The 16,396-nt window shown below is 40.6% G+C and overlaps 1 protein-coding gene across 6 annotated transcripts in view; it reads right to left on the bottom strand.

Annotated features, from left to right (window-relative positions):
• The window catches only part of Kiaa1217 (KIAA1217 ortholog), an 839,639-nt gene that overhangs the window by 822,249 nt on the left and 994 nt on the right, over window positions 1–16,396 (bottom strand). The gene's annotated exons all lie outside the window — the stretch shown is intronic.

The following is a 16,396-nucleotide window of genomic DNA, read 5'->3' on the forward strand; positions in this document are numbered from 1 at the left end:
AATGGAAATTTTTAAATAATGTGACGCTAAGCCTGATATTACATTGGCCTGAATTGTGAAGCAGCTCAGGGATTCCATGGCCTAGAAATAGTGCAACTTGCAAATGGTAACAGAAAGCCCCATCTCACTCCTGCCATGTTCCTTCTTAAGCCTTTCTCCAGCTCATTCATCCTTTCTATCATTCTGGATCTGTCCTGTACCCAGCAGTGGTGATGGGAATATAAGCAACACAACTGAAAGTCAGTAAATCTGTACAGGTAGCTCCTGGCTAGAGACAAGAGTGTAGAACCAAGTGCTTGCTTTGTGAAACCAGATGACTGCCTTTGTCTCCTTGAGTAAATTATTTTTACCTCTCTCTGATTTTTATCTCAAGGTGTTAAGCATAGGATAATGATGACATGTTATGCATAGTGCAAAAAATACAGGCTCAGCAAAAATATACAATAAATGCTACTTAAGTGTAAATACTAATAACACAACTTCACCAGAGAAGGAATATTTGAACCAGTATTTGAAAATTAGGCAAAAGTTTATCTCTTTGTAAAGAAGATGCACTTTTATTTGGGGTTGGGGCTGAGGTGGGGAGCTGGAATCAAACTCAAAGCCCCATACATGGTAAGGATGTGGTTTACCACTGAGCTATACCTCAGCAGGAGCTGTCTTACTTGGTGAGGATTCCTCCAGTAAGCACCTAGGAGGTGCTTGCATACCTAGGAGGAGATAATCAAGGTGTCACATTACAGCTACAGAAGCAACACCTAATAAAAATATCTGGATGGTAAGCCACAGAAACCCCAACCAAAAGCCTGGCACACTTCAGCAGTTTGGGAAAGGGCCAGATATCTTCCAAAAAGCTCATTTGTCTAGAGGGAAACTCACTCTGCCCTTTTGTCTAGTGGAGGCAGGTACTACTTCTGCTTGGCATTCCCATCAGTGTCATACAGGTTAGCATCTTGTCCAGCGCAACCCTAGAACAGATGTCTGCTCTGCCCTATCATCCACACACCCCACCTCTCTCACAGGTTCTCGTTCAGTCTCCTCTGCCCTCACCTTCTTTATTCCATCTTGCTGGGCAGCAGGAGCTGTCTTCAGCCATTCTGTATTTCTCACTTTGTAAAAATAAACCCTTCATACTGCCCTTGGGACCACTCCTTACCAACCGTACAGAGGCGGGTGCTTCCTCTTCCACCTCATCATATGTCCATCTCATCATATCGTATCTTCTCATCACTTGATGCTCTCCAGCTAGAATGACCAGCATCAGCAGGTGCTGAGCACTTGCCTGCCCTGGTCACCGTGGCATAACCAGCCTAAAACCTTCCCTTTGTCTTGTGAGAGAGCTCAGTTTGAGCAAGAGGGGTTTAAAGAGGAAAGACGGGGCTTGTGTTCCAGCTCCGCTCCTCATGCTGCACGACCGGGATGTCACTCGCCACAATTTTGAAGTGTTGCCTGTAAAACTAGAGGACTGGACTAGAGTCTGCTCTTTCTTTTCTATTACCAAACTTGCTTTCCTTCCCGGTTTTTTTTTTTTTAATTCAGTCAGCCTATAAATAATTTTACATAATTTTATTTCTTTATATCTTCCTCCTGACTCCATTTTGAATCTCATAAAAGTAAAATAAAATAGAAACAGGAGAAATAGTGTTAATATCTCCTTCTTTAAATAAAACTTGAAACAAAAAAGAAATGTGGTTGGTAAATCCATACAAAAAAATCCAGAAGTGGAAAAGCAGTGGTCTGAAGAGAATAATTCAGACCTTCAGCCCGGTGCCCAGCCCCGCTGCTGACTCTTCCTCCTGTCGTTTCCCTGTTCCTGTTCTCTGTGCTCCCCTGGGGGGTTCCCCCTCTTCTCACAGCCTGACCTTTTAGTATGCTGTTACCTCCACCAAAACACACAATCAGATCTTCATACTGTAAGCTCTCAAAGAACCCAAAGCTCCTCCTTACCGTACAGATTGCAGTTGTCATTCTGTAAGCAAATTTGCAATTATTCCACTGTAGCTGTCTATCTTTTTCCTGTTTTGTCCTAAGAACAGGAATTTTCTTAATTTAAACATTTCAGTAATAAATGTATAGTAGATGATCAATAAAACATTCTGAATAAATACATGTATAAAACGAACTAGGTAGAACACACCCTTTACACAATCTATCCAAGAAATGGGCCTGTACCCATGTGGTCAGGGGTTCTGTGTCATCTTTAAGAAGGCCTTTGGGGTTTGCCCTCTTATTTCATGCTACCATCAAGGACTCGGCAGGAATACTTCACTGTGCTATCCAATCATAACTGTGCCAGACCCTGAAGTGGGTGGAAAGGTAGTGTTTAGAATAAAGAATAGAAGGGGAGGGGACACCGTCACCCTGATACTCAAGTGTTGCAGAACTCCATCCCCTGGGCATGGCATGGCTGTGGCCACGAAGTCAGAGCAGCTGTGATTAACCATGAGCCTGTCACAGCCTCTATGTATCCACCCTCTCTAGAGATGAAATGAGTGTCATCAAATCTTCACTTTTGCTCTATTCTCCTCCCCAAACCCACCCCCAGCAGCAGGCAATCTTGCCCCAGCTATCCACTCTCTTAGGCAGTTGTAGAAGTATAACGGAGGTGAAGATTAACTGACAGGAAGACTGAGCTTATGGAGCTTTAGGAGAGCATCCCACAAGTGAGGTAGGATTTATAGGCACACAGCTGGTTTTGCGTCACCCACTCCTGCAAATCCTCACTCATGCTCTTGTCAGTAACCCCAATTAAACTTCTCACTTTACCAAGCTGCATTTGGATAGAATTACTTCTTTCGCCTGTCCTGTCGCACTATATGGAATGAAGACATTCACTCATGTTTTGTTCACGTCTCCAGGAAGAGTAATGCAACACCATGGCAGAAAATAAATTTGAAGATCAATATCCTTTGTGAACATTGACAGAAAAACTCTCAACAAATATCAGCAAATTAAACCCAGCAATATACATAAAAGATTGTGAACAGACCCAAGTGTAATTTATACTGGGAATGAAAGTTTGATTTAACATCAGAAAATCAATTAATGCAATAAACTATATTAATGAGATAAGGAACAAAACCCATATGATCATCTTAATAAACACAGAAAAGCATTTCACAAACCTCATTACCATTTCATGATAAAAACCACTGAGGAAAGACGGGGTTTGTGTTCCAGATCTGCTCCTCATGCTGCACGACCGGGATGTCACTCGCCACAATTTTGAAGTGTTGCCTGTAAAACTAGAGGAATGGACTAGAGTCTGCTCTTCCTTTTCTATTCCTTTTCAAACCAGAAAGAGAAAAGGTCCATCCTCAACTTGACAAAGGCATCACAGCTAACATTATACTCAGGGTAAGGAAAAGACGCTTTGTTCCCTAGAGTCAGGAACAAGACAGGATATCTACTCTTGACATTTGTTTGTTACAGCACAGTTATAGTTGAAGCAAAATAGGCAAAAGAAATAAGTAGAGAAAAAAAAGGAAGGATGGAAGGAAGAGAGAAAGGAAGGAAGGAAGGAAAGAAGGAAGGAAGGCAGGAAGGAAGGCAGGAAGGAAGGAGGGAGGGAAGGAAGGAAGGAAGGAAGGAAGGAAGGAAGGAAGGAAGGAAGGAAGTGGTATCCAGGTTAGAAAGAAATAAAACTATCTCAATGTGTAATTGATATTATCTTTCATTGGAAAAACCCACTAAAATCTATAAAAAGTTATTAAAAGTAATAAAACTGTTAGGCAAGTTTGCAAGGGATAAGACCAATACACATAAAATATTTATATATTAGTGGTGGACAGCTCAAAAGTAAAATTGAAAAGTAATTTATTTAACTTATAATGAAAGCTATCAAGTACTTAAAAGTAAGTTAAAATTAATGCAAGACTTATATTCTTAATATTATTTAACAATGTGGGAATAATTAAAGAGCATCTTACTGAGTGGAGAGTAACCTCTGTGCATGTGACAACTCTTCTATTGAAACGGCATGACTGCTCAATGGGTTATTTTCTTTTTACAAAAGAGCACACAACATTGGCAAGCTGAGGGGTGGGGTGGATCTGGGAATTAAGAAAAAAAAGCTGGAGGTGAATATGATAAAAATACATGATAAATTCTCAAAGAACTAATAAGAATGGAAGAAAAACAAACAAACAAAAAAAAAAAACACTGTCAACAGGATAGCTATCACACAGTATCTCATGATGTCCCAAGGTGCATTTTTCTGATAGCCAACAAAATAGCATCACATCTTCATATAGTCACTAGCCTTTTCTGGTTTATTTCTGTAAGTTTGTTTTTTATACTGTTCCCTGTCTCCTTATCCAGAGACATGGATGCATTGCTCTGCTCCCCTTTACTACCCTTCAATAAGGTTTATTATGATCTCTTCTACCCCACCCCACCAAAAAAGACACAACTCTCAAAATTAATCTTGCAATACAACACACCAAAGCCTTTGCTATTTTTTCCTGGTATTCACAAGCAGATCCTAAAATGTATATTCAAAATAGATTACAGACCTAAATGAAGCAAGAGCTAAAATTACAAACTCATACAAGAAAACATGGGAATAAAACTTAACCAAATTAGATTTCTTGCACATTCAACTGAAGTAAAAATACATAAACTGTACTTCATCAAAATATCAAAATTTCAGAGGTTCAAATTAAACTATCAGCAAAGACAAGGCACAGGAAAGGAATAAATTATACATATATATACACATATATATAATGAGGCATTTGTGTGGAGATAAAGAACACAACTCAAAAATAAAGTGGCTACCCAACTTAAAACTAAACAGTGAATAAACAGTTCTCCAAAACTTATGCAAATATGCAATAAAAATGAAAATATGTTTCATATCATTAGTCATTTGTAACATAGAAATTAAAACCACATAATACCATTTTACTTCACATCCTTTAAAATAGCTGTGATTAAAAACTAGAGACGAGTATCGGTGAAGATGTGGAAAAAATGAAACCTGAACAACCTATTCAGAAACCAATTTGGCAGCTACTCACAACACGAAATATGGATTCCATATTACTCAAAACTCTACTTGGTATCTACTCAGAAAAATGAAACATGCAGCCACACAAAGACTTTCATATGAATCTTCATTGTACTGTTATGCATTGTAGTCCCAACTGGACAGAATACCGTACATTAATTGACCAATGGACAAATAAATTCTATTATATACATACAAAAGGCTACTACTTGATAATAAAAATGTAGTCATGGATGTTATACTATGAATGAGTGTTGGCCACATATTAAAAGACTCAGGCCATGAGCAATGTCCTGAATAGGTTCACTTACACGCACAGAAATTGGATTGCCAGGGACTAGAAGGCTGGGAGATAAGAAAATGGCAACTGGCCTCAGATGGGTGACTGGCAGCTGATAACTGTGGGAGTTTCTTCCATTCCAGGGGAGATGAAATGTGATAGTTTTACAACTTATGAACACATCTTAATAATTAAACTCCTTTACATGGAGTTTACATTACTCCTTTACATTCTTTACAGGGATGGATTTGACACTGGGTAAATCATATTTCCAATAATCCATTAAAAAAAGAAGGGAAGAACAAGGGAACATTATGCTTACATTTTTCTTCACCAACTTGCCATCCTCATATCTTCCACAACAACCCCAGAGACCTCACTCACCCAAAACAGACCAAGCCTAGGTGGGTGCTAAGGTGAAATGATCAGGGTTATCCCATTTGTTCTAGAGATTGTCTCAGAAACATGAGCTTCCCCTCACAACACACACACAGAAAGAGAAAAGGAGGCACACAGACATATATAGACCTCTCTCTCTTTCTCTGAATCCCTCGACACTCAGATTTTCACCTTGCTAAACTATTCCATAGGTCAGCGGATATAGACTCCACCCAGTCCTTCTTGTTTGCCTTTGTGCTTCTCTAGCTACTCTTAGCTAGAGACTGAATTAAAGAAACATAACGTGTGATTGAGCCAAATGTGAACTTCAAAGTCTAAAGTGCTCGCTTTCTCTCCCGCCCAGTGCAGAACATGCTAGATGACCCACTCACCCATGCCTGGACAAGCTGAAGGGAAAGAGACAGCCAGGGGAGCCCCACCCTTCCTTTCAAATCACTGTTAACATTAAAAACTAAAACTCAGGAGCCAGTGTGCATGGTTTCACAGGAATTACATTTTAAAGGGCTTTGCAAGCCAACTGAGGTCATTTTGGAAATGGCTATAGGAGAAATCTTCACACAGCACTGGACAAAATGGGCTGTTTCGACTACAGTCAACACAGCTCTGAAGAAAAACATGGAAATTCACTTTTGTGCTTTCTGGAAAACAGAAGGCAGATGTTTGGTTGAGGGAATTTGAAGGTAGAATGCTGTGGGGCTGAGATGCTTGTGGAAGTAAGGGGACCAATGTCTGTGCTCTCCTAGGCTCTCCCCATGTCTGTCTGGTAGTTCTTCACTCTCCCCTGTGACCTGGACCTTCTCTGTTAGACCAGCCAGCTCTAAGGATAAGAGCGCTGGCCAGCAGACTCTATAGCTTGCATATATGGACACCTGAAGAATGCTGTGAGCCTGGCCAGAACCAGCGCGTGAAAACAACTGCATCACATCAGCCAGGGCATGGAAGGAAAACTTCAACATCACCACTAGGGGGAAGGCTGGTCACACTCTGTGTAAAAGCTGACAGGGACCAAAAGGCCTAGGAATGAAGAAGCCAAGAAGATGGCAGGAAAGATGGAAGAGGGAAGAAATAAAAAGGAAATGGTCATTATTTTGTCTATTCTGAAAAAGGGAACTAGGTGATGGCAAGACTATGTCTGGGCTAGAACTTCCAGCAACTCCCCAGCAAGCTCAGCACTTTGTTCTGTTGTGTACAGAAGCCTGAGGTGGAAGGGACCTTTGTGAACCATGGGGTACACTGATGGACATACGAATAGGGGACCTTGTCTCATTTGGTTTCTGTATTTATCCTCTCTCTGTGTCTCCTCTTCTTCTTCTTTCTTTTCTGCCTCCTCCTCTCTCTGTGTCTGTGTCTCTGTCTCTCTCTGTTCCTCTCCTTCTTCCTCTTTCTCATTAACAACTCACTTTATCCCCTCTGTCATCAAAGCTGGTCACAAACTCTCGCTCTTTCTGCCTCAGCTTCTGAGTGGTGAGATTACAGGCATTCATTACCCTGTCATCTTTTCGAAGATTCCAGTTCCCAATTTTCTCTAAAACTTTAATGTTGGGTATATTTTATATTTATTTGTACTTTTGATATCTTATCTTTGCTTCTTTTTAAAGGTGGAAAGACTATTTACATGCCTATTCAATAAAACACATGCATTTCACTATATGTGTGTATGTGTTGTGTGTGTAATATATGTATGTATTCTCCTGTTCTCTTGAATTAACCAACAAGGAGACAATCGAGAGACAAGTTATAAAAATGCCAGCCCAAGGCAGGGAGATGATTCAGTGGTTGAAGTGTTTGCTGCCCAAGAATAAGGGGCAGAGAATCTCCAGAGCACATGTGAGATTGAGGTGAGCATCATGACCAACCTGTAATTTTATCCTGGGGAGAATGAGACAGGGGAGCCCCAGAGCTAACAGGCTAGTGAAGCTGACTTTATTGTCAAACTTGCTTGAGCATGATTAAGAGACCTGCCTCACTGAGGATGATTTGGGACAGCAATCTCAGCTTTCACATGCAATGTGCACACACATGCATATAAACCTGCGCACATACAAGCGTGCATGCACACACATAAATGGAAAAAAAATGCCAACCTAGACATTCATGGAATAACATGAAAACAAAATAAGAATTTTATGAAGTAGATATTAAGACTCCTTTCCTCTCTGACAAAGCAAACTATGCTATTATAATTTATTTTTGTTTATTATTATTATTTATAATTTATTCACTTTGTATCTCAGTTGTAGCCCCTTCCTCATCTCCTCCTGGTTCCACCGTCCCTTCCTCACTCCCTCTTCCTCCACTATCCCTCTTCCCTAGTCCACTGATAGAAGTTCTCCTCCCCTACTGTCTGACATGTAACAGTGTTTCTAAGAGGAAAAACTATCCAAACAACTCATTCTATTGAATGTTCAGAACAAAATGTGTTTGCAAAGTGGGCAGAAGAAGCTGAATGAGTCAGTTGTTTGGAAAGGTAAATTCAACTGCTTTTGTTTCTACAAAAATCCATGTTTCTATCCTAGAGTTGTCTCTGTCTGTCTCTGTCTTACCTCTATTTCCCAATCTCCTCTTCTTTTCTCTTTCCATCTCTACATTTCTCTTGCTTTCTCCCTTTCTCCATTCCCCCCTGAAGGCTTGTTTTGGTTGCATCTTTTTCACAGTTATACAACAACGAATTTTGAGTGGATGTAGCTCAAGGTTGTTGGTTCTAATTTTACTGCTGTGATAACTTTCTCTGGCTCTAGAAAACGGTACTCTAGCATAATCTGGACAAGGTCACAGAGCATGCTAAGAACAGAACTAGCAACCTACAGGTCCTACACCCAAGGCTCTCTTTTCTATTTCTAGAATGAAAAACGGGCACAAGAGAACATTTTTCTTTAATAAGAAAACCCATGATAAATTCACAGGGGTGACTCTGTTGTGTGTCCATTTCTAAAGTGGTACTGCCTGGAGCCAGTAGAAACAAGTTCAATGTTTTGTTGTAGTAATTTATATGGAAATGTATATGATACGGAAATTTAACACATAAGCAAAATACCACTTGAAAAATTCTGGTAGAGCCATTAAAATGTCACATCACCTGCATCTAAAGAGCTGGAACATAGTATTTGCAGTTAAGAATTCTTTTAACCTAGCCTTTAAAAAGACTTTATATGGATCATTTCATTACATTTTTGTTTTTACATTATATTCATTGGTTAGCTAATGTTGCCTTATAACTCTCAGTTAAAATTTGTTAGTGTGTGGAGGTAACCACATTAAAACAAACAAAATCCAACCAAAAAGCAAGGAACAGCATATGGAAAACAAACACATATAGTTACGTAACTGATCTAAAAAATCTCGTTCTCTTTCTCTCCCTTTCTCCCTCTCTCTCTCCTTCTTCCCATCATGAATGTGTTCTTAGGCCAGATAACAGCTAGAACTAACGATGCAAAAGTCCCTACATGATTCAGTTTGCCACTTTGTGACTTGCACCTCCAGCCTCTGGAAGACCACCGCTCCAGCCTTCCATTTTCATTAAGAACTAAGATGTGACTTTTAAGAGAAGAAACTGCTTGCTCTGCTGAAGAAGGCCATACATGTGACAGAAGGCAATATTTTCAACCCAGGGACAAAATATATGGCTGCATCCTTCCTCTGGGACCATATTCACATGCATCGTTTTATTTACTCCTAACATGATAGGGTATTATCACATTCCTATTGATCACACAAATAACTTCTGATCATCTACTGTGTATATCACATGTAGGAATCCGAAAGAAAGAATGGAAGAAAACCAATTAAAATTTTCACTTTCACAGAGCTTGTGCTTTCTTAGAGGAGAGAAACAAAATGACAATTTAATAAAATACATGATGTATTTGGTTACAATTTTTGAGAGACATTCATGTGGAGATAGAGATAAAAAGATAGAAGATATAATTTTTAAGTAGAGAAGTCAAGAAAGACGCCATTGAGGACTGAACTGGAGAAAAGATGAGAAGGAGTAAGTTAAGAAAGGTATCTGGGGAAGAATATTCCAGACAAAGACATCAAGTTCCAATTGCTTAGACAGGAGCTAGCACGGTTATGACAGGATCAGAAGAACATCAGGTGGTAAAAGTTCAGCAGCTGAAGGGGGAGAGAAGAAACCACAAGCAGTGAGCGGAGTAACATGTAGAGCCTGTAGCCCATTGTGAATATTTTTTTTTCCTTTTACTATAAAAGTAAGATGAAAATAAGGAGTCACCTGACCTCCATGTTGGTGGAATTGTTCTGGCTATGTGGAATCTAACTGAGACCTAGCACAAGGCTGGAACAGAGAAGCAAGGGAGTCATTGCAACAATGAGAACTGATGGGAACTTGGACCAGCCTCCTAGCAAGGGGAGTGGGAACCACTTGTCAGGTTTGTGTTTTGAAGACCCTGATGCAGGATTTGTTAATAGATTGCAAGTAGCACCAAACAAATGAGGAATCAAGAGTGGGTCCAGGATTTTCTGGTGAAGAAAACCAGAAGAAGAGGAAATATTGCTGACAGGACCAATAGGAGAAGTAGGCTTGAGGAGGAGGCACCCTTTGTCTATTCAGAAGGTGATAGTGGAAAAGAAAAGAGCAGAGTTACAGATGTGTAAATTTGAGTGTATGGCTCTTGTAAATAGGTTTCATTTCTACTTCAGTGATGTCGCTGTGACATTATTATATCCATCCATCCATCCATCCATCCATCCATCCATCCATCCATCTGCTCAAAGGTTCTGAGTATCTATTATTGCCAAACAGTGCACCAAGCCGTGAGCAAGCAGTGATCAAGAAGATGTTTGGTTCTTTCCCTTGAAACGTACAGTCTAGAGCAGTGGTTCTCAACCTTTCCAATGCTGTGACCATTTAATACAGTTCCACATATTGGGGTGACCCCACAATCATAAAATTATTGTCATTGCTACTTCATAATTGTAATTTTGCTGCTGTTTTGAATTGTAATGTAAATACCTGTATTTTCTGATAGTCTTATATAACCTCTGTGAAAGGATAAATTAACCCCCAAAGGGATCAAGACCCATAAGCAGAGAACTGATGGTCTAGTGGTAAAATAATGGACACTTGCAAGGGTATCTATGTGCATGTATTGATAATAACCTACCAAAGCAAAGCATGTATTTACACAAAGAAACAGAGGACGACTTAAGAGAGTTTCCCTTGATTGCATAGCTGGGGAAAGACAGCGTCATACCATGAACAAGGTCGTCTCTTTCATAGCACACAGCCTGCATTATGTGAGAATTGAATGTCAGCTCTATTCTTCCCTTGTTGTTCTACAGCTGCTCACAGGGAGACTGGCAGAGAGCTTTTTCAATGTGGAAGCTTTTTTTTTTTTTTTTTTTAAATCAGATAAAGGGTTTGGGCCAGATGATTGAGAAAGTCCCTTTGGCTTAGTAGCTTGGATTCTTTGGTAAATAAAAGGTCTGTCTATTACAAAAAAGCTGCTATGAACATGGTTGAGCAAAAGTCCTTGTTGTATACTTGAGCATATCTTGGATATATGCCTAGGAGTGGTATAGTTGGGTCTTGAGGTAGCACTATTCCTAATAGTCTGAGAAAGTGCCAGATTGATTTCAAAAGTGGCTGTACAAGTTTACATTCCCACCAGCATATGGAGGAGGGTTCCCCTTTCTCCACATCCTCTCTAGCATGTATTGTCACTTGAGTTTTTTATCTTAGCCATTCTGATGAGTGTAACGTGAAATCTCAGGGCCGTTTTGATGTGCATCTCCCTGATGACTAAAAATGTTGAGCATTTCTTTAAGTGTTTCTCTGCCATTTGATAGTCCTCCATGGAGAATTCTCTGTTTAGCTCTGTACCATTTTTTAATTGGATTACTTGATTTGTTGTTGTTTAACTTCTTGAGTTCTTTCTATATTCTAGATATTAGCCCTCTGCCAGATGTGGCCAGAATCTGGAAACAACCCAGATGTCCCTCAGCTGAGGAATGATACAGAAATTTTGGTACATTTACACAATGGAATACTATTTAGCAATTAAAAACAAGGAAATCATGAAATTTGCAGGCAAATGGTGGGAACTAGAAAAGATCATTCTGAGTGAGGTATCCCAGAAGCAGAAAGACACACATGGTATATACGCACTTACAAGTGGATATTAGACATATATTATAGGATAAATATACTAAAATCTGTACATCTAAAGAAGCTAAGCAAGAAGGAGGACCCTGGGTAAGATGATCAGTCCTCACTCAGAAAGGCAAATGGGATAGACATTGGAAGTGGGAGAAAACAGGGAATAGGACAGGAGCCTGCCACAGAGGGCCTTTGAAAGACTCTACCTAGCAGGGTATTAAAGCAGACGCTGAGACTCATAGGCAAACATTGGGCAGAGTGCAGGGAATCTTATGAAAGAAGGGGGAGATAGAAAGACCTGGAGGGGACAGGAGCTCCACAACGAGAGCAATAGAACCAAAATACCTGGGCCCAGGGGTCTTTTCTGTGACTGATACTACAACCAAGGCCCATGCATGGAGATAACCTAGAACCCCTACACAGATGTAGCCCATGGCAGCTTAGTGTCCAAGTGGGTTCCCTTGTAATGGGAACAGGGACTATCTCTGACATGAACTCAGTGGCTGGCTCTTTGATCATCTCCTTGTGAGGGGTGGGTGCAGCCTGACCAGGCCACAGAGGAAGACAATGCAGCCAGTCCTGATGAGACCTGATAGTCTAGGGTCAGATGGAAGGGGAGAAGGACCTCCCCTATGTGTGGACTTGGGGAGGGGCATGGGAGGAGAAGAGGGAGGGAGGGTGGGATTGGGAGGAGCTGAGGGAAGGGGCTACAGCTGAGACACAAAGTGAATGAATTGTAATATATAAAAAATAATATTAAAAAGAAATAAAAAAATAAAAGGTCTGTGGAGGTCCAACACAAGCATCATTTACTCCATAGTCAGGCCTATATGTGAGACTCGGAGCACAGAACCCTCAGCAAATTTTCTGCTACCCTAAAATGTGAGAAAGCAGTGACAGCTCCAGGAGTGATGGGCTGCCTGGTGCCATCCTTTTCAGGTGAGTTTAAGGAGGCCTTGATCTTAGAAAGAATGATGGGGAAAGTCAAGAATAGAAAATTCATTAGATGCCGCCTACACTTTGATATCTTTGAGGCTGGATCTTGTCCTGTACCTGCACTCAGCAACAAAACAGATTGGTGCATTGGAGTGTGCACCTGTGAATTGTGGATCTTCTGTCACATTAGGCTGTAAAAGTATCTTTTTTTCATCTAAGATAATTGTTGTCTCAAAGCGTACTGCTTCCATGTGCTAAGCTAGGTCTAGTCCTGGAAGCTTCTAGCCTTGATACAATCTAATCTAAGCCTAGAAGGTTTTCAGCCTCTAAAACTTACTGCTGACTCAGCTCACCCTTTCTAGCTTTTTCTGAATTCTGGCTGGCTGATTCAACTCAAAACTTCTCTCCCAGCTGACTGATTCAAATTGTCTTCTCTCACTTCTGACTGAATTGCTCTACTTGGCTTCATACTAACTTTGGCAATATGTTCTAATCTTCTGGCTTCTTCTCATTTTCTGGCTCATCTTGTCTTCACCTGTGTCTAGCTTGTTCTTTCTTCAACCTGTCTCTGTAAAAATCTCCCCATAAAACTACCTCTGAATTTCACAAACTGAACTGCACAAACTCGGCTCCCTTTCACTGCCTCTCAAATCACTCTCAACTGGACTGAACAGAACTGACTAGAACTCCAAGATCTGCATGCCTCTGTCTCCTGAGTGCTGGGATTAAAGGCAAGTATCAGCATGCCTGGACCTAAGCTTTTCTTTACCTAAAAATTGCTCTATACTAGGCTGGCCTTGAACTCAGAAACTTCCTTGCCTCTGTCTCCTGGGATTAAAGGCGTGTCTGTACTGCTGCCAGAGTAGCCATGCTGCAGGATTAAAATGCCTCTACATTAGCTCTGACCTTTGTAACCCACATATTGGCAGGAGCCCAGCCTTACTGTTGCCACATAAACTTTCAAAATGCTCTTCTTTTTACCCAGAGCACAAAGTTGGCCAAACTGCAGGACCTGCTCAAGTGGTCATTGCTTCTCCTAGCAGAGCGCCCCAAATGATGCACATTGGCTGTTCAAGGCAGAGAGAGCAGGCTGGGGTTTGCTTAAAGAACCCCAAAAATTCAGCTATGTTTAGTTATTTTTTTTTACATTTGTTTCTAAAATATAACTTTTTGCACAAAATTCTTTAAACTCCCATAAATAACCCACAACCACAATGTTCTCCCTAGAACTCTGATAATGGCTTGTAATGTCTGTACAATTCTCAATAATGGAAAATACAGAGTGTTTTCCTATTCACTAATTATAAATTCTTTTTGGTGTTGGAACACTAAGTTGATAATATTAAGTACAAAATATTAGGTCCAAAAGTAAAATGAGATCACATTGATATGTTCTAATTTTCAATGTCTGATTTAATCACACACAGACACACACACACACACACACACACACACACACAATGTATATATACTCTCATTCTGTAAGTAGAGGATCTGAGTTCAGTTCTCAGTATCAGTGTTAATAGCCGCACGACTGTAATCCCTGCATCCCAGAAGCCATCTTCTAGCCTCTGAGGGCACATACACTCATGTGTGCATGTCCACACACAGACACACACTTATTCACATAGTTAAAAATAAATCTTTTTTAAAAGAATGAAGATAGAAATTTAGATATCTGATTGAAATAATATAATTGAGAGAGTACTCATTGCTCACCTTGGAATTCCATGTCAGCAACAGTAAATATGGGCTGAGTTAAATAAACTGAAGAATGTCTTGTAGATTCATGTTTACTTTTCACAGGTGCAGTTTTTATGGGCAAAATCTTTTAATTAAGTTCAAATTAAACATGTTTAAAACACAAGCAGTATTAATGTACATATTAAGTAGCAACGTATTATTAGATGTATGAAGGAATTATTTTGATGATTGTACTCAGTCTATCCCAATGCTCTAAACACATCCAAATCATACTAGTAACATAACCTATAAACCTGGCTTTATGACCTTCACATGGTGACAGAGACCCCCCTCTAAGAATGTTGTTTATAATCTAAATGACCTCAGGAATGTGTTCAGGTCATAGACAGAGAAGTGGGTTGCGTGATGGTTTCCACTGCAGGAAAATAGAAAACAAAACTTACTTGATAACAATACCTTGTTAACAAATACAAAACTTGCTTGTTAACAAATATGTATCATGGGCCATGGGGATGGTTCAGTGGGTCAGAGTGCTTGCTCTGCAAGTGTTAGGACCTGAGTTCAAATCCCTAAAACCATATAAAAACCCAGGCATACCTGTGTATTTCTATAACCCACCATTAGGGGGCAGAGATATCCCAGCCCTGACAGCTTTTTGATTGGCTTCTGGTTCAGTGAGAGATCCTATTTCAGAGCAACAATGCAAACAGTAAGAGAGAAAGGCTCTCCTGCTCGCACCTCTGCATACATGCTCACAGGCTCATCTAACAGGCACACTCACACATATGCCCCCCCCCCCCCGCATGTACTAGATATCTTCAAATGTTTGGGACCCTAACTTCTTTTCCCCTCCTGTCCTCTCCAGCTGCCTTTTTCTCTTCCCCTTCTGGCTCATTCTCCCCTCTTTTAATCCAACTAATATCATTCCCGTGAGATACTTTTAACTATGAAAAGCCTATCCATGAATGTATTCATCTGCAGGACTTATTGATGACCCAACATGGACTTGGCATGATGTTTTTTAATATTGAAGATAACTGATAGTGTCTTAGCCTTCAAGGAAGACACGATCCGATCCAGCTGACACTGGGCCACACTGCCAGTGAGCAGGGCTGTCAGACAATAGAGTTAAGACGCAGCACCAGCACCTTACTATGGAACATCTATTTGTCCCCAGGTTTTTTTCTGTAGTAACTGTAAACTGGACCATACATCAGTTGTTTCTTTTGCCCAGTATTCAATGCAATGCCAAGAAAAGAACCGGCTCCATAATATGTTTTGGGTGAATGAACCAGAGATGAGACTGGGTGATTTATTAATGAATAATAATAATAAAAACTTCACTGGGATCAGCTTTTCACTATCCTTTTTCCCCATCAATCTGTCATCCTCAGTATCAAATCTAAATGGGATTTTGGTTTCCCAATTAGTCATGTTCAAAGAGAAGAGGCCATCATTTGATCATATTTAATATAATATTTCCTGAGAAGAGGTGGGCAAACTCACTTGCCTCCTGTGCATACCCTCTGCAGCTACTGACCAGGAAGGGCTTGGCTTTCCTGAACTTTTCCTCCAGTATTTAGAAGTTTGGTCTGTTAAAGAATTAAAACATCTTTGGGAGAATCCAGTCTGAGAAAAGGGTGCCAGAGGGAGATGATCCCGACAGAAAGTGAGCAAAACGCCCAGGGTCTCATTTGAGCAACCCGGGTGTTCGGCAAATCTGCAGCTGCTAGAAACCACAGCTTTCAAGAGAGCAGAGGGTGGGGAGCAAAGCCCCAGGCCTGCTGCTCCTGTCCATCACCCCACGTGAGTCCCTTGTCACTCCCAGAGAGGCTGCCCAATGTCAGAATCTCGCAACTCAGACTCCAGAAGCATACTCAACAGTGGCGAGGAAGTATCACACCCCGTTCCTCCGTTACTTTGCCTCAGCGGTGGCAGGGGCGCCTCA

This window comes from Meriones unguiculatus, chromosome 19 (genome assembly GCF_030254825.1).
Source record: "Meriones unguiculatus strain TT.TT164.6M chromosome 19, Bangor_MerUng_6.1, whole genome shotgun sequence".
Lineage (NCBI taxonomy): Eukaryota > Metazoa > Chordata > Mammalia > Rodentia > Muridae > Meriones > Meriones unguiculatus.